This window comes from Rissa tridactyla, chromosome 10 (genome assembly GCF_028500815.1).
Source record: "Rissa tridactyla isolate bRisTri1 chromosome 10, bRisTri1.patW.cur.20221130, whole genome shotgun sequence".
Taxonomy (NCBI): domain Eukaryota; kingdom Metazoa; phylum Chordata; class Aves; order Charadriiformes; family Laridae; genus Rissa; species Rissa tridactyla.
The window spans coordinates 22,464,727-22,478,569 of record NC_071475.1 but is presented as its reverse complement, the minus strand read 5'-3'; the positions used below and the strand labels follow the sequence as shown (position 1 = coordinate 22,478,569).

The window sequence follows — 13,843 nt, the reverse complement described above, 5'->3', positions numbered from 1 at the left end:
TTCTTTTCATACCACGTGCAGAAACAGTATTTGACAAGCATAACAGCAAAGATCCATGCATTTGAAAAGTCAATGCAAGATAAAGACAGCAAGCACATGCCTTTTCTTGGTAAACTGGTGGCACTGGTACATATGTTCAAAATCGGCAGAACTCTGCCGTCAGATCAGTCATATTATGCCAATTGTCTTGGACTTTTAAGAATACTGGTGAGAGGTACCAAGTGAACAGATGACGTTCGGACCCCAAAAAGCCTTGCTGAAATGAAGCACTATTCTTTATGCTTCTCATCTAGAGCATGTTTTTACTGTGCAAGATCAAAACTTCTCATTTTGCCTACTCTGAGCACTGCTGGACACACTGAAAAGTCCTATCCACGTTACAGGTGTGCACAACACTAGTAAAAAAACCATGGGGGGGCTCCTGCAGAGGATTTTGTAGGCCACAGTAATGCTCCATAGCTTCTTTTGGCTGAGGTGCTGGAAAGCTTGTTTTCCCTCTAAGTATCTCAGGGGAAAATGGGAAAGAACTCAAGGATCATCAGTTCCCACCTGATCTAACTGGGATCCTTGGTGCACAGGGGTGCGTCCCCTCAAAACAGCAGCGAGGCTCTGAGTATATGCATGTACAGGGGGCAGGGGCTTTGGGGGCAGCCCGCTTTGCGGGCAGCAGGAAGTTAGGACACCCTTAGACATGTCTCAGGTGGGTGAAAAGGATACAATTTGTTTGCAGTTTAAAAATAAATTCTGGCTCGAATAAAAAATTTGAGGGAGGGAAAGAAAAAATCTATTTCTGTTCAGAAAGTTCCAACAAAACAAAAAGAGGAACAAAAGCAAAGTTACTAGACAATGGAAGAGAAAATAATCTAGCCGTTTCAATAGACCTGACACTATAAAAAATCCAGTCTGGCAAGTGAGTGTGCCCTACCTAGAATGTGAAATGAGTCCTGCACATGGTAACGATTGCTAAGCACATCACTATGGAAATTGAGAGCTCACAGCAGGCATAGGGAGTCTTAGAAATGTGGAAAATCAATGCACTGGATGCTGTGGCGAAGAATGATTCCAGCAGAGTGACCTTTAAACAGCTTGACAGATTGTAAGCAAGCAGAAGAGAAGCGCAAGGGGACAAGCCGAGCACAGGAGAGCTCAGCCGCGCTGCAGCCCCGTGGCCAGCAGCAGCACCGGGGGCACCCCAACAGTACGGCCTGGCAGTGGTTCTGTGGGACAGGAGGAATAACAGTAAGGATTATTTACCCATGTTTAAGGTAAAATGGCTAGCTATTTAACAGCAATGCTACATAATAACTGAGAGCAGAAATAGAGACTGCCCCACACTACGGATACTACATAGCACATTAAGATAAAAAGAATACCACTGATGAATTTGGTCAAGGCATCTACGTTAACAGCTCTTCCTTCCAGAGAGTGGCGAGGACCCAGTAAGTGGAAGTCCTCAGGGTGGCAGAGGGATGAGATGATGCATCATTCCCTTCACACAGTTGGTGGAACAGACCGGGAATTTTCCAGTGAAATACTTTGGTCAGAAAATGCGGACTTCATAAAATTGAATGTTATTTTGTTGATATAAATTGTGTCAAGAGTTCTGCAGTATAACCAACAGTCCAGGGGTATGGTACTCACCCAGGAGGTGGAAGACTGAATATAATTGAGTAGGGACTTAACCTTGGTCTCCCATATCATTAGGAATTCTCTAATCATTGCACTACTGACCTGCTGGGTTCTCTTAATCTTTCCTGTTGGAGCTGCTCCACTTTGCATAAATAATTGCATGTTATGCAGAGCAAGGAATTAAACCCAGTTCTCCCATATCCTAGATGAAAGCCCTGACCAATGGGGTTTCAACCACTTCAAGTTTACATACACCTCTTGGCTTAAACCAGTTTAAATCAGTTTTTGAATAAGGTATAAGAGTTATCTAAATCAGATCAAACAACTCAAATATGAAATAAGCAATTTACATGCAGTCTTCTCTTCTTGTCCCCAGAACAACAAAACCTATTCGCACAGCCTTTTGCATTGGTTTAATTGCAGCACCTTAAAATAAGACTTTAAATGAGAACAATGCAAATCGCTAGCACAGAAAAAAACCTCATCTGAAATGAGTTGCCCCCGGTCACAAAACCCACTGCTAGTCACTGCTGTTTCCTGGTGTCGGTTGTGCCGGGCGGGCTGGGTATTGAAGGGGAAGGAAGAGTGCTACGCTTTCAGCCTGCAGCCTGCAGCTTTTTCAGGGCTGAGCTGGGAAAGTTGAAGGGGAAGAATGGGAAAAGCTGCTTTGCGGAGGCCTGTACTTTATCTGCTTTGTGTACGCAGCTCCTTCATTAGCATTACATTTACTTTTAGAATATCCAGCCGTGTTAGTTCAGAAAAAGCTTGAGAATATTTGACCTGTAGAACACTGGGAATATTTGCTGGCATTCCTCAGTTCTGAAGGATGTTTTATTTGTAATAACCATTTTAATAACATACCAAAAAGAAATAAAACAAAACGTAAGGAAAAGCTTTATATCTACCAAAACTACATTGTGCAAGAGTGTCCGTCACATTTTGCAGACTATACAATGGCTCTTTAAATCTCTAAAAATTATTGTAGACCTCAAGCATATTTTAGGCAAAAAGATATATTTTTTTCTCCTGTACATTTTTCAATTCTTCTTGTGATTCTTGTTTCAGATACTTAAAATTCCCATTCTGTTGTTTCCAATATGTTAACTACTTTTACTTGTCACCCAACACCAGTCTGGTTTACATTTCCTCTTACCTACGGCTTACTTGCAATGCTTCAGGGTTAAGCCGCAGTAAGCATTCATAAAAATAGCTAGCCATATAGAAATGCAATTTATTTAGATAGTATTTTCCTTCTCATCAAGAACTACCTACATATAGAAACACAATAAATGCTACAATCATCAAAAAAGTAAGCCTTTTTTTACTATTTTCCTCTTGCAAATCATAAAAATTTAAATGCAGTCTCCCTTTAAGAACCATCACCTCATTTAATAAACGTAAAATTTCAGTACTTAAGATCCAAGAAAGTTGGACATTTTCTTATGTGCTACTATATATATATATATATATATATAAAGTAGCAGAGAAGCTGTAATTTAAAATCAACTTAAGAAATTTTTCACTGGCTTAATAAAAGAGCTAAGATCTTTAGTTTGTCTGTCTAACCAGAGGAAACAAAATCAGTACTTCAGAGTAAGTTGTATTATCTCCTGGTCCAGAGAGAGCTTAAGAAGGACTCGATTTCAAAGAGCGGTCAGTCAGCAGTTCCTGAAAATTAGGGCTGTTAGTAATTTCTCATTTTAGATATGAAACACAGGAACATGAAAGTAAGTATTTCCTGATGAAAAAAAGTCTTCTGAACTATTATTTGAGAAGAATGTCAGTCTATTAAGGTCAATACAAGCGTCCCGATGCCTTTTCCCAACGATAATCTAGAACTCCAACAGCAGCAGAAGAGAGTCAACGCTCCCTTTCCTTTGCTATTTTACTGTAAATGGCTTTGAAAATAGCAACACTGTTTCAGAAAGTTCTGGGAATATAGTTCTTAAATACTGTAAGCGAAAAGTAAAATTCCAAAGTAAATAAACTCAGCCAGACCGAGTATGTAAGGCTTCAAAAAAACAGTTAAGATAGTAAAAATTTTTGGTCACTGATGAAGCGAGTGAAAAAAAAATTTAAAAAAAAAGAGATGGAGGGGGAAGAGCTTGTATTTTTTCACGTGAACAATCTGGTTTTGAATGAAAAACATAATGTAGAACTAAAGGTCGGTAAAAAGATCCCTGAGAGCTTTTATACTGCAGTAGTAGGTATATACTTACATTTTACCTCCTAGCACAATCTGATCAAACATAGTATTTCTTATTTACATATTGTCTATGCTACAATGTTATTGTGTTACTGGTTTGATATGAGCCTCTTCCATTCTGAACAACAAAGAACTTTTTTTTTTTTTTTTTTTACTTTCTCCAGTTTTATCTCATTATCTGGAAATTATTTTTATCCTTATTTCTTTTTTCACCTAGCTCCTTTTGCATAAAGAAAAATCACCTCTAGCTTGAAAATAATAGTATATCAAGAATTTAAAGAGTTGAAAGGAACTTGAGACTTCAAACACCAGCATCAATGATTAAAACCTGTAAAAGGGATTGAGCCCTCGTCACTGATTTTTGACTGAAGAGATGAGTAATATACTCATGGTGGGTCTTTGTCCGAGGTATAGCCAAAGTCAAGGTTTGGGGGAGAATTTATTTTGTTTGCTTTCAGACAGATGATACTATTCCCACTCACATTCTCTGCCCTTTTTTTCAGCAGTCTGGGTCAGTCTCGGGTGAAATATCAAAACCCCAAAGATTTATACCTATTTCAAAACTGTAGTGCAAAACCTACTCCTACTCAGAGAGCTGTGGTCCCTGGACTCAGTAGTTAATGCCAGTAGCATCACTCAACAGACTACCTCAATAATCCTCTACTACTCAATTTTATTTTCCTATAAGAAGCCGTTAGGACATACTCACTTCTTCACGGCATTACAGCTTCCATGGCATTCAGGCTGCAGTACTGGCTACGCCCATGAACCCTTTCCACACTAGGAGAGAAACTGCATGCAGAGAAGGTCCTTCATTTCTGCCTTTTTTCTTAAAGTAAACTGTAAGCTTTGGAACCATTACCATCAATATTATCATTATTAGCTAATCTGAAGATTAGCTCCCATATCTTCTTCAAAGTTGCCTCACTGAGCAACCTTGTCAGCAAGCGGCAACTTTTACTAAATCATTTAGAGTACAGATTCCAGCAGATCCAGCAACTTGCCATCCATCCACGCAGCTATCTTTTGGTCCCTACCTTTCCCTTAATTTGTAAAGCAAACTGCCTCAGTTTAGGTTAGCTAAAATGGGCAAAAATAGGAAGATTTCAAAGACAGGAATCAATCCTTAGCTTCTATTCAATAAGTTCTCAAACACAAATATTGTTCATACTGTTGAAATTACATTAGAGAAAGCTCATTCATTGGTATGGGGTTTTTTTCCCACTTAACTCTAATGTGAAAATAACAGCAGATGGATTTTTTGGCTTACACTTTGACCAAGCAGAAGCTTCTGAGGAAAACTACCACATACAAAATACCAAATCTCAAGCTCTGATATACTGGGGTTCAGATATAGCAATAGGTTGAATGCATCTTTATTGACTATGAGTTAGAATATACCCGTGGCAATGGGCTTTACCAGGGCTCTAAACCATGGCTGAGTTTTCCCAGACAATTTTTATACACACGCTCTCACAAAATGAACACTTAAAAGAATGGAACTACATAAAGACTGAACCAGGTTATTAATCTCTACAAACTATGCTTCCTCCCCCCAACAGCACAACACCTGCAGGACACATTTGCATATTGCATATGTCTGCATTGGAAATAATGGAGTTGTGATAGGTAGAACAGATGGCAGGATGAAAGAGAAAAACTAAGTGGTGAAGAGCAAACATCTATCTCTCATAGCAGCAAAGTGCTGAAAGGAAGACCTGGAGTAGCCAGAAAGAAAGGCTTTCAGAGAAAAACACTGTAGAGGCATAAGCTGTTCAACTTTCCTTTTCTCCCCTATTAAGTAAATATAATTTGCTCTGACTTGTAAGATGTAACTCCTCCTGCATGTAGTTATTATTTTGGTATAAGATGCCTTTTTTCTGTTCAGCTTTGCTGAATGTTTTTGGCTTAATGCAAAGCAAACAGACACTTATTACGTGTCTGCGTTACCACGTGTCCACATACGGAATTTGTGAGGAGTAGCTGCTTCTGAGGCAGGTTCAAGTGCAAACAAGACCTACATATTACGTGTCCACTCTGGTATTCTAAAGAAAAAGAAATTCTGTTTACTATCAATTTATCTGCAATACACTTAAGTCTCTAAATGGAGTCTGAGTGATTCCTTGGCTTTTGCCATGTGATGAGCATCACGGCTAACACTCTTTCAATGTAGTGAAGAACGTGGTGGTAGCTGTGCCTGGGCCCTCCCTCCTCTCCCTCATTGCCGAAGTTTCCCACATAAGCCTGTGCCACAGTCAGATCGTGCCAGTTTTATACACTCACCTGATGTTCTGCAGTGGTTGTGCAATGACATTGCTGTTACTGTGCCCAGACTTTTCATTGTATTTTAAGCATTCTGCCCTTGGGGCTTTTTCATGTCAATGACAAATGCTGTTAGCAACTCTGTACTCATGCAACTTCACATCATACCAACACCCCAGTAAGACCTTTAAAATCCTTCTAAGATTAATCTCAAGAACATTTGTTCAGAGTCACAGGTATCTTCACCCTCTTCGAGACACTACTTTATGCGCTGACTCTGAACAAAAAAGACAGGTACTGAATTTCAGTTTACAGACTTCCTTAGAAACAATAGAAGCCTAAAAATAAGGTGACATCTGCACTATTATTAGTTGTATCCAATATCCTGAAGGCTGAGAAAATCTCAGTCTTCACTGAATTGAGAATTAGCGTCTGTGCTTCTTTCCTCAGATGTTCAATTTATATCCGTCAGGAACTTTGCCCTGAGTGAAATTGCTGACTGCTCTGGATGTTCTTTTATTCCACTATTAATCACAGTCAAAATAAGAAGCTTCTTGAACAAGTATTTTCAAACACAAGGGTTTGATGGCCCTGCCTGACACGTCAGGAAAAAAATGTAGTTTTGGAATTCTGGAAATTAATGGATTCACATTTTTCTCAACCCACAGGAAACACACCTTTTTTCCACCCATTCCCTAAAAATACTATGCCTGTTTATTGACTATCTATATGGAGGTGAGTCAGCAGCTCGGTCCTGGCCACTCAAGCCCCAGGTCCAAGCCCTAGCAGTTAGTTTGGGTTTTGTTTCCAGCAATCCCTCTTTCACCCAGAGATTGGCACATGACATTAACCTCAAGAAAGTGCTGAGGTTCCAGAGTTCTCACAGGCACTGCCTCCTAAAACCAAACCTTGGGGTGTTAGTTCACTAGCTTGAGTCCCTCTTTTTATGTTTGGTGTCTTTTTAATCATACTCCTGGCTGCAGAGGGGTGGGATAACCTCCTCCCCACCTTTTCTTTCATACGGGATGTATAACCAATCTCAAATAGCACCTGCAAATCCCACAGGTGAGGATCTGTCTCTGCTGTATCTACCTAGTTAAGCCCTTCAGGGATAGCTTTATTCACAGAAGTGAAACACTCTTTTTCATCCTATTGACTTTCAGAGCAAGATTAAGAAATAATTAATAGAATTTTGATACGCTTTTCCCAAATGCCAGACACGCAAACTGAGCAAAAGCTAGGATTCTTAATAAAACTGTTCAGCTGCAATTGAGCAATAATGATGAAATTAGAGGTAGTATATAAACATTTAACTTGCCATATATTCTGGAAAGGTGTCCTCACTACTATAAATTGCATCTTATTCGCAGAGATTTATCAGAAACGCCACAGAGTTTGGGGAAGAAGAAAAGGAAAAATAATTAAGTTCAGTAGGAAACAAATTGAAACATCCAAAAGAATGCAGACAACGAGTAAAGGCAAAAAGTAAAGCACAGAAGCAAAATCCCAGGCAAAGCACGGTGATGTCACTAACTCAGTTCATAATGAAGGTCTCCCTTAAAACAGCAAAAAGTATAAAATACTTCTGAAGGGAGCCAGTGACAAAGACTTAATGGGAAGGGGAATCTCATGGATTTTTCTTTCTTCACCCTTTCATCTGAAAGAACCCAATATTTCAGAATACTTCACATGAGGATTCCTCATTTAAAAAAAAAAAAAGAAAAAAAAAGACAGATTTTTTGTAGTCATAAAACCTGAACAATGTTCTTTAGCTTGTGTAAATAAAGGTGCTGCAGCCAGACTTGCAGAAAGCTGCCAGCCAAGGGCTGAGGCAAGTGCAGATTCATTTCAGATGCGCACTCGGGGCGAGCTGCTGACTAAAGAGGACAGAGAGCTTTTCTCCCATTCCAGGCTCTGCTTTTTCCTATTAGAGGCTGAGATACTGCAGGTGTTCTGTGCCTGTCAGCATGGAGAGAATGACACCGTGAGTGTCATTGCAGGACAACATCAAACCACCAAGATTCATCAAAACTGATGTGGAAATAAATTATAAATAACCTCCAACTAGCTCCATTAAATGTAGGAAGTTTCACTGAAGTACAGCCATCAACACTGTGTTTGAGCTACAGGGAGCAAATGAGGGCAAAGCAAGAATTAGATTATGTGGGAAGAGACTTGCAGCATCTTTTAATGAATTTACAGTCCTCCTCAGAGGAACACTGTTTATTTATTCCCTGATATATGTGACCATATGATTAATTCATCTGCCAGCTTGACAAAACTGACTCTCCAAACTGTGCGTATATTAGGATTCAGTGACAGGAAATAATAGGATTAGCACAGCAGCATTTTCAGCTTTTGTGATTTCATCACAGTCACGCTACAGAAAAGATTTCCTTCAGAACCTAACACTTGGAGGCACGTGATTAGAGGTGAATCTCAGTGTTCATTAGTAATATCTAGCCTTAATGACTATGAGAAGAACTTGGAAAATGTGAACTTTAATTGCTCAAAACACCAAGGCCACTAAAAAAAAACAGGTTTGTTTTTTTAAAAAATCAACTTTGCTTTAATATGCAAATATCATGGCTTTGGGGATGCAATGCAAGAATTGGAAAATTGGGATTGGCAATGTTATCTCATATACTAACGCAATTACTGTGTGGTAACAGTTTTTGAGAGTATTGTTCCTGACTATCCTCCCAACCACATGAAAACTCTGCCGTTCTGACATCTTCTAACTGGGTTACAATGGTTAGCTGGGGTGTGCATTCCTGACAACACATCTGCTTTGCAGTAGAAATTCAGCAGGACTGGATTAGATCTGTCTGCGGTGACTTTCTGTGGCTCTCCCTACATGATTAGAAGTCTGGGCAAAATCTGCAGTCCACAGTGGCACAAAGAGCATAACCGGGCACAGCTGCAAGTTTTAGCAACACAAACAGTGTGTAAATACAGCATTAGTATGGAAGGAGTAATGTGACTGTAGCTGCTCGCATCTGGAAAAATTAATTCATCATTGAAAACATACCCAGAGTTGACTGCTTTATTTCAAAAAACTATGAAGTCATAGCTTTATAAAGGGCAATATAAAAACTAACCATCTTATCAATTATGAACAGTGAGTTAAATTCTGCAATGAATTACCACAGTAAACTCATCACTTGGGCTTTTCCAATAGACTCTTTTACATCAGATACTAATTAATCTTTAATTGATCTTTCCAAGAACAACTGTTCAGTGTGACCATAAAGTTCAATGCCCTGCCTTCAACATTTCAACTCTTGAAGCACAAAAGAGAAGGACTTTAGCTAATGGGGCTGAAGACTGATTTTGTTTATCACCAAATTCCTTAAACAAGGACAACACCACAATAGGCAGAGTGATACTTAATCTCACGCATTTTACAATCCTACTACAGCTATTACGCAGTAACCTGGTAAAGATGCTTAAATACCTTTACCAGGCTTGACTCCATGGTTACCAGGGCGTTCAAGCAAGGTTCATTTATGGACAGTTCTTTGGCTGTCACACTGGCAATGTCTGTATCAACAAACAGAATGGCCCAAAGGGCTGGATCAGGGCAGTGAAACAACCTGGAAGTGAGGACACCACATCCAGCCGTATATACAAGGAGAGGAGGTGCTGTTTGGGACTATCTTTAGTCTGGTCCCAAGTATTGAACCTCCATTAGCACCTGGAACAAATCAGATGTATTTCTAGAGCAAATATTGCAGTTCATTTTCATCTCAAAGGCATGCATGGAAAATGGAGAAGATCATGAGATTTACTTTGAAAGCTCAATCCTGATCCTAAATAAAACATTCACATAAATGCAGCATTGTGTTGTAATTGTTTGATGGAAACACAGTATTGTATTTTGAATAACAGTGACTGTGCAGAAAGAGCTAGAAAACGAATTATTTTTCATTAGAGCGAGACATTTAATTTGGCAAAGCGAGCAAGGCAGAGAGGGGCACAGCTGACTCCATTTACCAAGCCCAGCACTTCCCATGAAGATGCCGACATTGCATTCAGCTCATGAAACACACGACAGAAACACCGACTGCACCGACTGCTGTCAGGATGATGGGGTTCCATGGAGCACCTTCGGAGCTGATTGACTGAGCCGGGAGCAAAGGGAACTGCCCAGGCACTCTCTTGCGGTGGGAAATACTGCCTTGATGGTAGTCTTTTAATGCTTTTAGAGATTCTCTCTAGAAGCTTCCCCATGTGGACTCTATCATTGTTACAACTTAGCACAAATAGTATGAATATTTTCCCGAGGACAGTTTGAATCCAAATTGTCTATGAATATTTATTTTCATTAACAGCCTCAAACGCCCCTAAGAGTTCCAGAAAACACAAATATGTGATTAGCTATCTGATTTACACAGATCACTTAATACACGCATTTTGTACGGCTGTTACATTTTTATCTTGGAGGCTCTGGAAAAGGTAATATCCTAAAAGAATATAATGTTTCAGTCTTTCAGACAATTATTTTGAATTGATAAATTATATCTAAAGGTTGATTCAGTGTATGCTCAACATTTAACAAAAAAATAACTTGAATGACACCTAGTGGAAAGAGAAGCAATAGCCGACTGCACAGCACCTATGTACAGTTTTGAATAGCGGAAACAGCCAGAGGGAGATTCTTTATGAGAATGGGTGGGAGGAGAAAGAATTATTTGATAAAATGGATGGAGTACAATTTAGGAGTAGAATTTTCTAAATGACAAGAGTTTATCTGCCTCTGTAATAATCTTCCAAGGAAATGGAATATTTGATCTGAGAGAGACAGAATTAAATCAGGTAAAACCACAATAAAGGTGCATCGGGAAACAATACAATAAGCAAATATGGACAGGATGAAAGTCAGAGTCCTCCGATGTATAAATACTAAAACGGCTTTAGCAGGCTAGTTCTCTAGGGTGCAGTAGATAATAGGAATATTTTGGCCCTGGGGCGACAAAAACTCCTGATGTGAGAGAAACCACAGATTTTTTTTAGTTCATTTCTGCAGGCAATATTCGTTGATGTGTGAATGAATTTCATGATCGATCTTTTTTTTCCTTCTTTTTGCTTATTTGCTTATTTGTATAATTCATGAATTACCAGTGACTCACATCCAATTAAAAAGAAATATTTTGGTTATTCTGTTCTCACCAAGCTATTTGAAAATATGAAAGAACAGATTTAATCAAGGTGATAGAAGTTAAAAGAGAAGCACTTTTGCCATCTATTGACAATGTGATGTGGCAAGTTTTTTATCACTGGAAATAGAAATAGTGCTCAAGAAAGACTTCTGTCTTTCTAGGTCAAGAACAGGTCGTTGACAGCAATAAATGATTATAACTCCTTAAAACCACCTATAAAAAATAATGGCATATTCTGCCTGAATTTCCTCTTCACAGGTCGTGTGTTTGATCTGATCATTTATCTTTAACTTGCAGCTTTTATTCTTAACTGCAAGGAAACTAGTCATCTCCCTTCAACTCTTTTTTTTCTCCCTATATAAGCAATCAGAAGCAGCACCCACGTAACTGACTGGAGAAGTCAAGGCCTCAAAAGAAAACTAACCCACATAAATGTGCTTTCAGGGAGTAAGGTAGCAAGAGAGGGTTTGTTTGGGAATCAAAAGTGTCCAGAAACACCTCTCTGCTAAGCAGCCAGACAGAGTCTCTCTCTTTCACAAAAAGTTCAAACAAATTCACTCTGTGGAAAATATATTTTCAGACTATAACAAGATTATAGCAGATTATAACTTTTTTTTTCCAAATTGGCTCCTAATAAATCCTCTTAAAAGAAGAATCCTCATTTGGCCTACAAAAAGCTATAGCCCTAAAATCATAAATGCAAATATCTTGTATTCGAAGCTTTGCTTCTGCCAGATACTCTCTGCACACATTCACCTCCACACAGAGCAGAAGAAACTGGCCCGTGGTCCTCAACACAAGTAACAGATTGAGGGACTCAGCCTGAGCAGCTACTTCAACACGTGTGACCCAGCAGCCAGAGGAAGGCAAGGACTACCTTTGTGAAGATTACCCACAGCACAGAATTGGACTCCAGAGGATTCCAAATAGTTTGCATTCATTTCAATTGATTGATTGATCTTGATTCAATTGATTTCATGGAATCATAGAATGGCTTAGGTTGGAAGGGACCTTAAAGATCATCCACTGCCGCCCCCTGCCCTGGGCAGGGACACCTCCCACCAGACCACGTTGCTCCAAGCCCCGTCCAACCTGGCCTTGAACCCCTCCAGGGATGGGGCAGCCACAGCTTCTCTGGGCAACCTGGGCCAGGGGCTCACCACCCTCACAGCAAAGAATTTCTTCCTCAGATCTCATCTAAATCTCCCCTTTTCCAGTTTGAAGCCATTATCCCTCGTCCTATTGCTACATGCCCTTGTAAAAAGTCCCTCTACAGCTTTCTTGTAGGCACCCTTCAGATACTGAAATTTTCAGATACTGGAATTTCATCATATAACAGGAAATCTTTTATTCTGTGTGGCAGCATTCCTCAAGACATATGGCATAGACTGTGTGATACAGGAAACAAGCATGAGGGAAGACAGACATTTATGAAATCTATGGTCTAGTGATGTACTTTCAAAAAAAAAAAAAAAGAAAGAATCTGTAAGATAGAAAGATCTTCCCATTATTAGTAGTCCACTCACAGGTCCAGCTGTTGAACATCTGACAGACAGATGGACTATTCATTTCAACAAGGGAGGAATCACTTTCCTCATCTTATAGATCAAAATTCAAACAGGGTTTCAAGTATTTTTGTCTTCTCCCTCCAGCACTGTCTAAATTACCGTTGAAAATACTAAAGAGCAGAGATACACATTAAGTCGTTTTCTTAAGGAAGTTCCTAACAAATTTCAGGCTACTGGCAATTGATTAGACTTTATGAAGAAAAGCACTTTCACTATAAATAAGAATTAAACAATAAGAATTGCTATCAGAAAAATTTTAAATGTCAGAAATTTCCCTTCCCCCCAAGAACAGCATATTATAAAGAAACAACAGCTCAGAAGCAGGGCTCTACTGCACATCTGCAACATCTGAAACTCACCTGCGTTTCATTTCCAGATGCAGAACACAGGTCAAAGCCTGTCCCCAAAACAACACACTAAACAAGAACTGGCCTAAATTAAACATCAGATCCACAACACACTGGGTTTCCATAAGTCAACTGCTATCTTAATTCTAGAGTGTTCATGTTTGGTAGCTAAAGGAAAGGAAAACTTACTTGAAAAAGGAAGAAGAAAAAAAAAAAAGAGATGTGAAAACAAAATCCTATTTTTGTTTTTCTTTTACACAAACACAGCATTCTTTACTTAGATGAACAGATACATATACATTATAAACATGTACGATCCTGAATAGCTGGCTTTACAGCCAAATATACACAGAGCATGTTACGTTCTAAGATGTCACATTGCTGTTATTCAAGAGTTGATATTCTTCAGCAGCTTGAGTGTGAAGAAATTTGCAGGATCCTAGTCCTCTTTTGAGCTATACACAGCTCTCATGACTGGGAAGAAAGGCTATACATGTGCCCAAGGCTGTCCCTGTCCTGTCCTCTAGGCTGTGCTAACCATGACGGTGAGTCTTTCCCAGTACACCTTCCCCGACTATTCTGGAATTCAGTTCTAAACTCCAATCCAAACTAGGACATTACAAAGAAATTCTATTCCACAAAATATCACAAGAACCAAAATAGGAACTG

At 39.3% G+C, this 13,843-nt stretch overlaps 1 protein-coding gene across 2 annotated transcripts in view; it reads right to left on the bottom strand.

Moving 5' to 3' along the window:
* Positions 1-13,237, bottom strand: part of CFAP92 (cilia and flagella associated protein 92 (putative)) — a 117,666-nt gene extending 104,429 nt beyond the window's left edge. For both annotated transcript variants that reach the window (XM_054216256.1, XM_054216258.1), the window contains exon 1: positions 13,187-13,237. The gene's annotated coding sequence lies outside the window, so the exon portion shown is untranslated. The remainder of the gene's footprint in view (positions 1-13,186) is intronic.
* Positions 13,238-13,843: the final 606 nt, after the last annotated feature.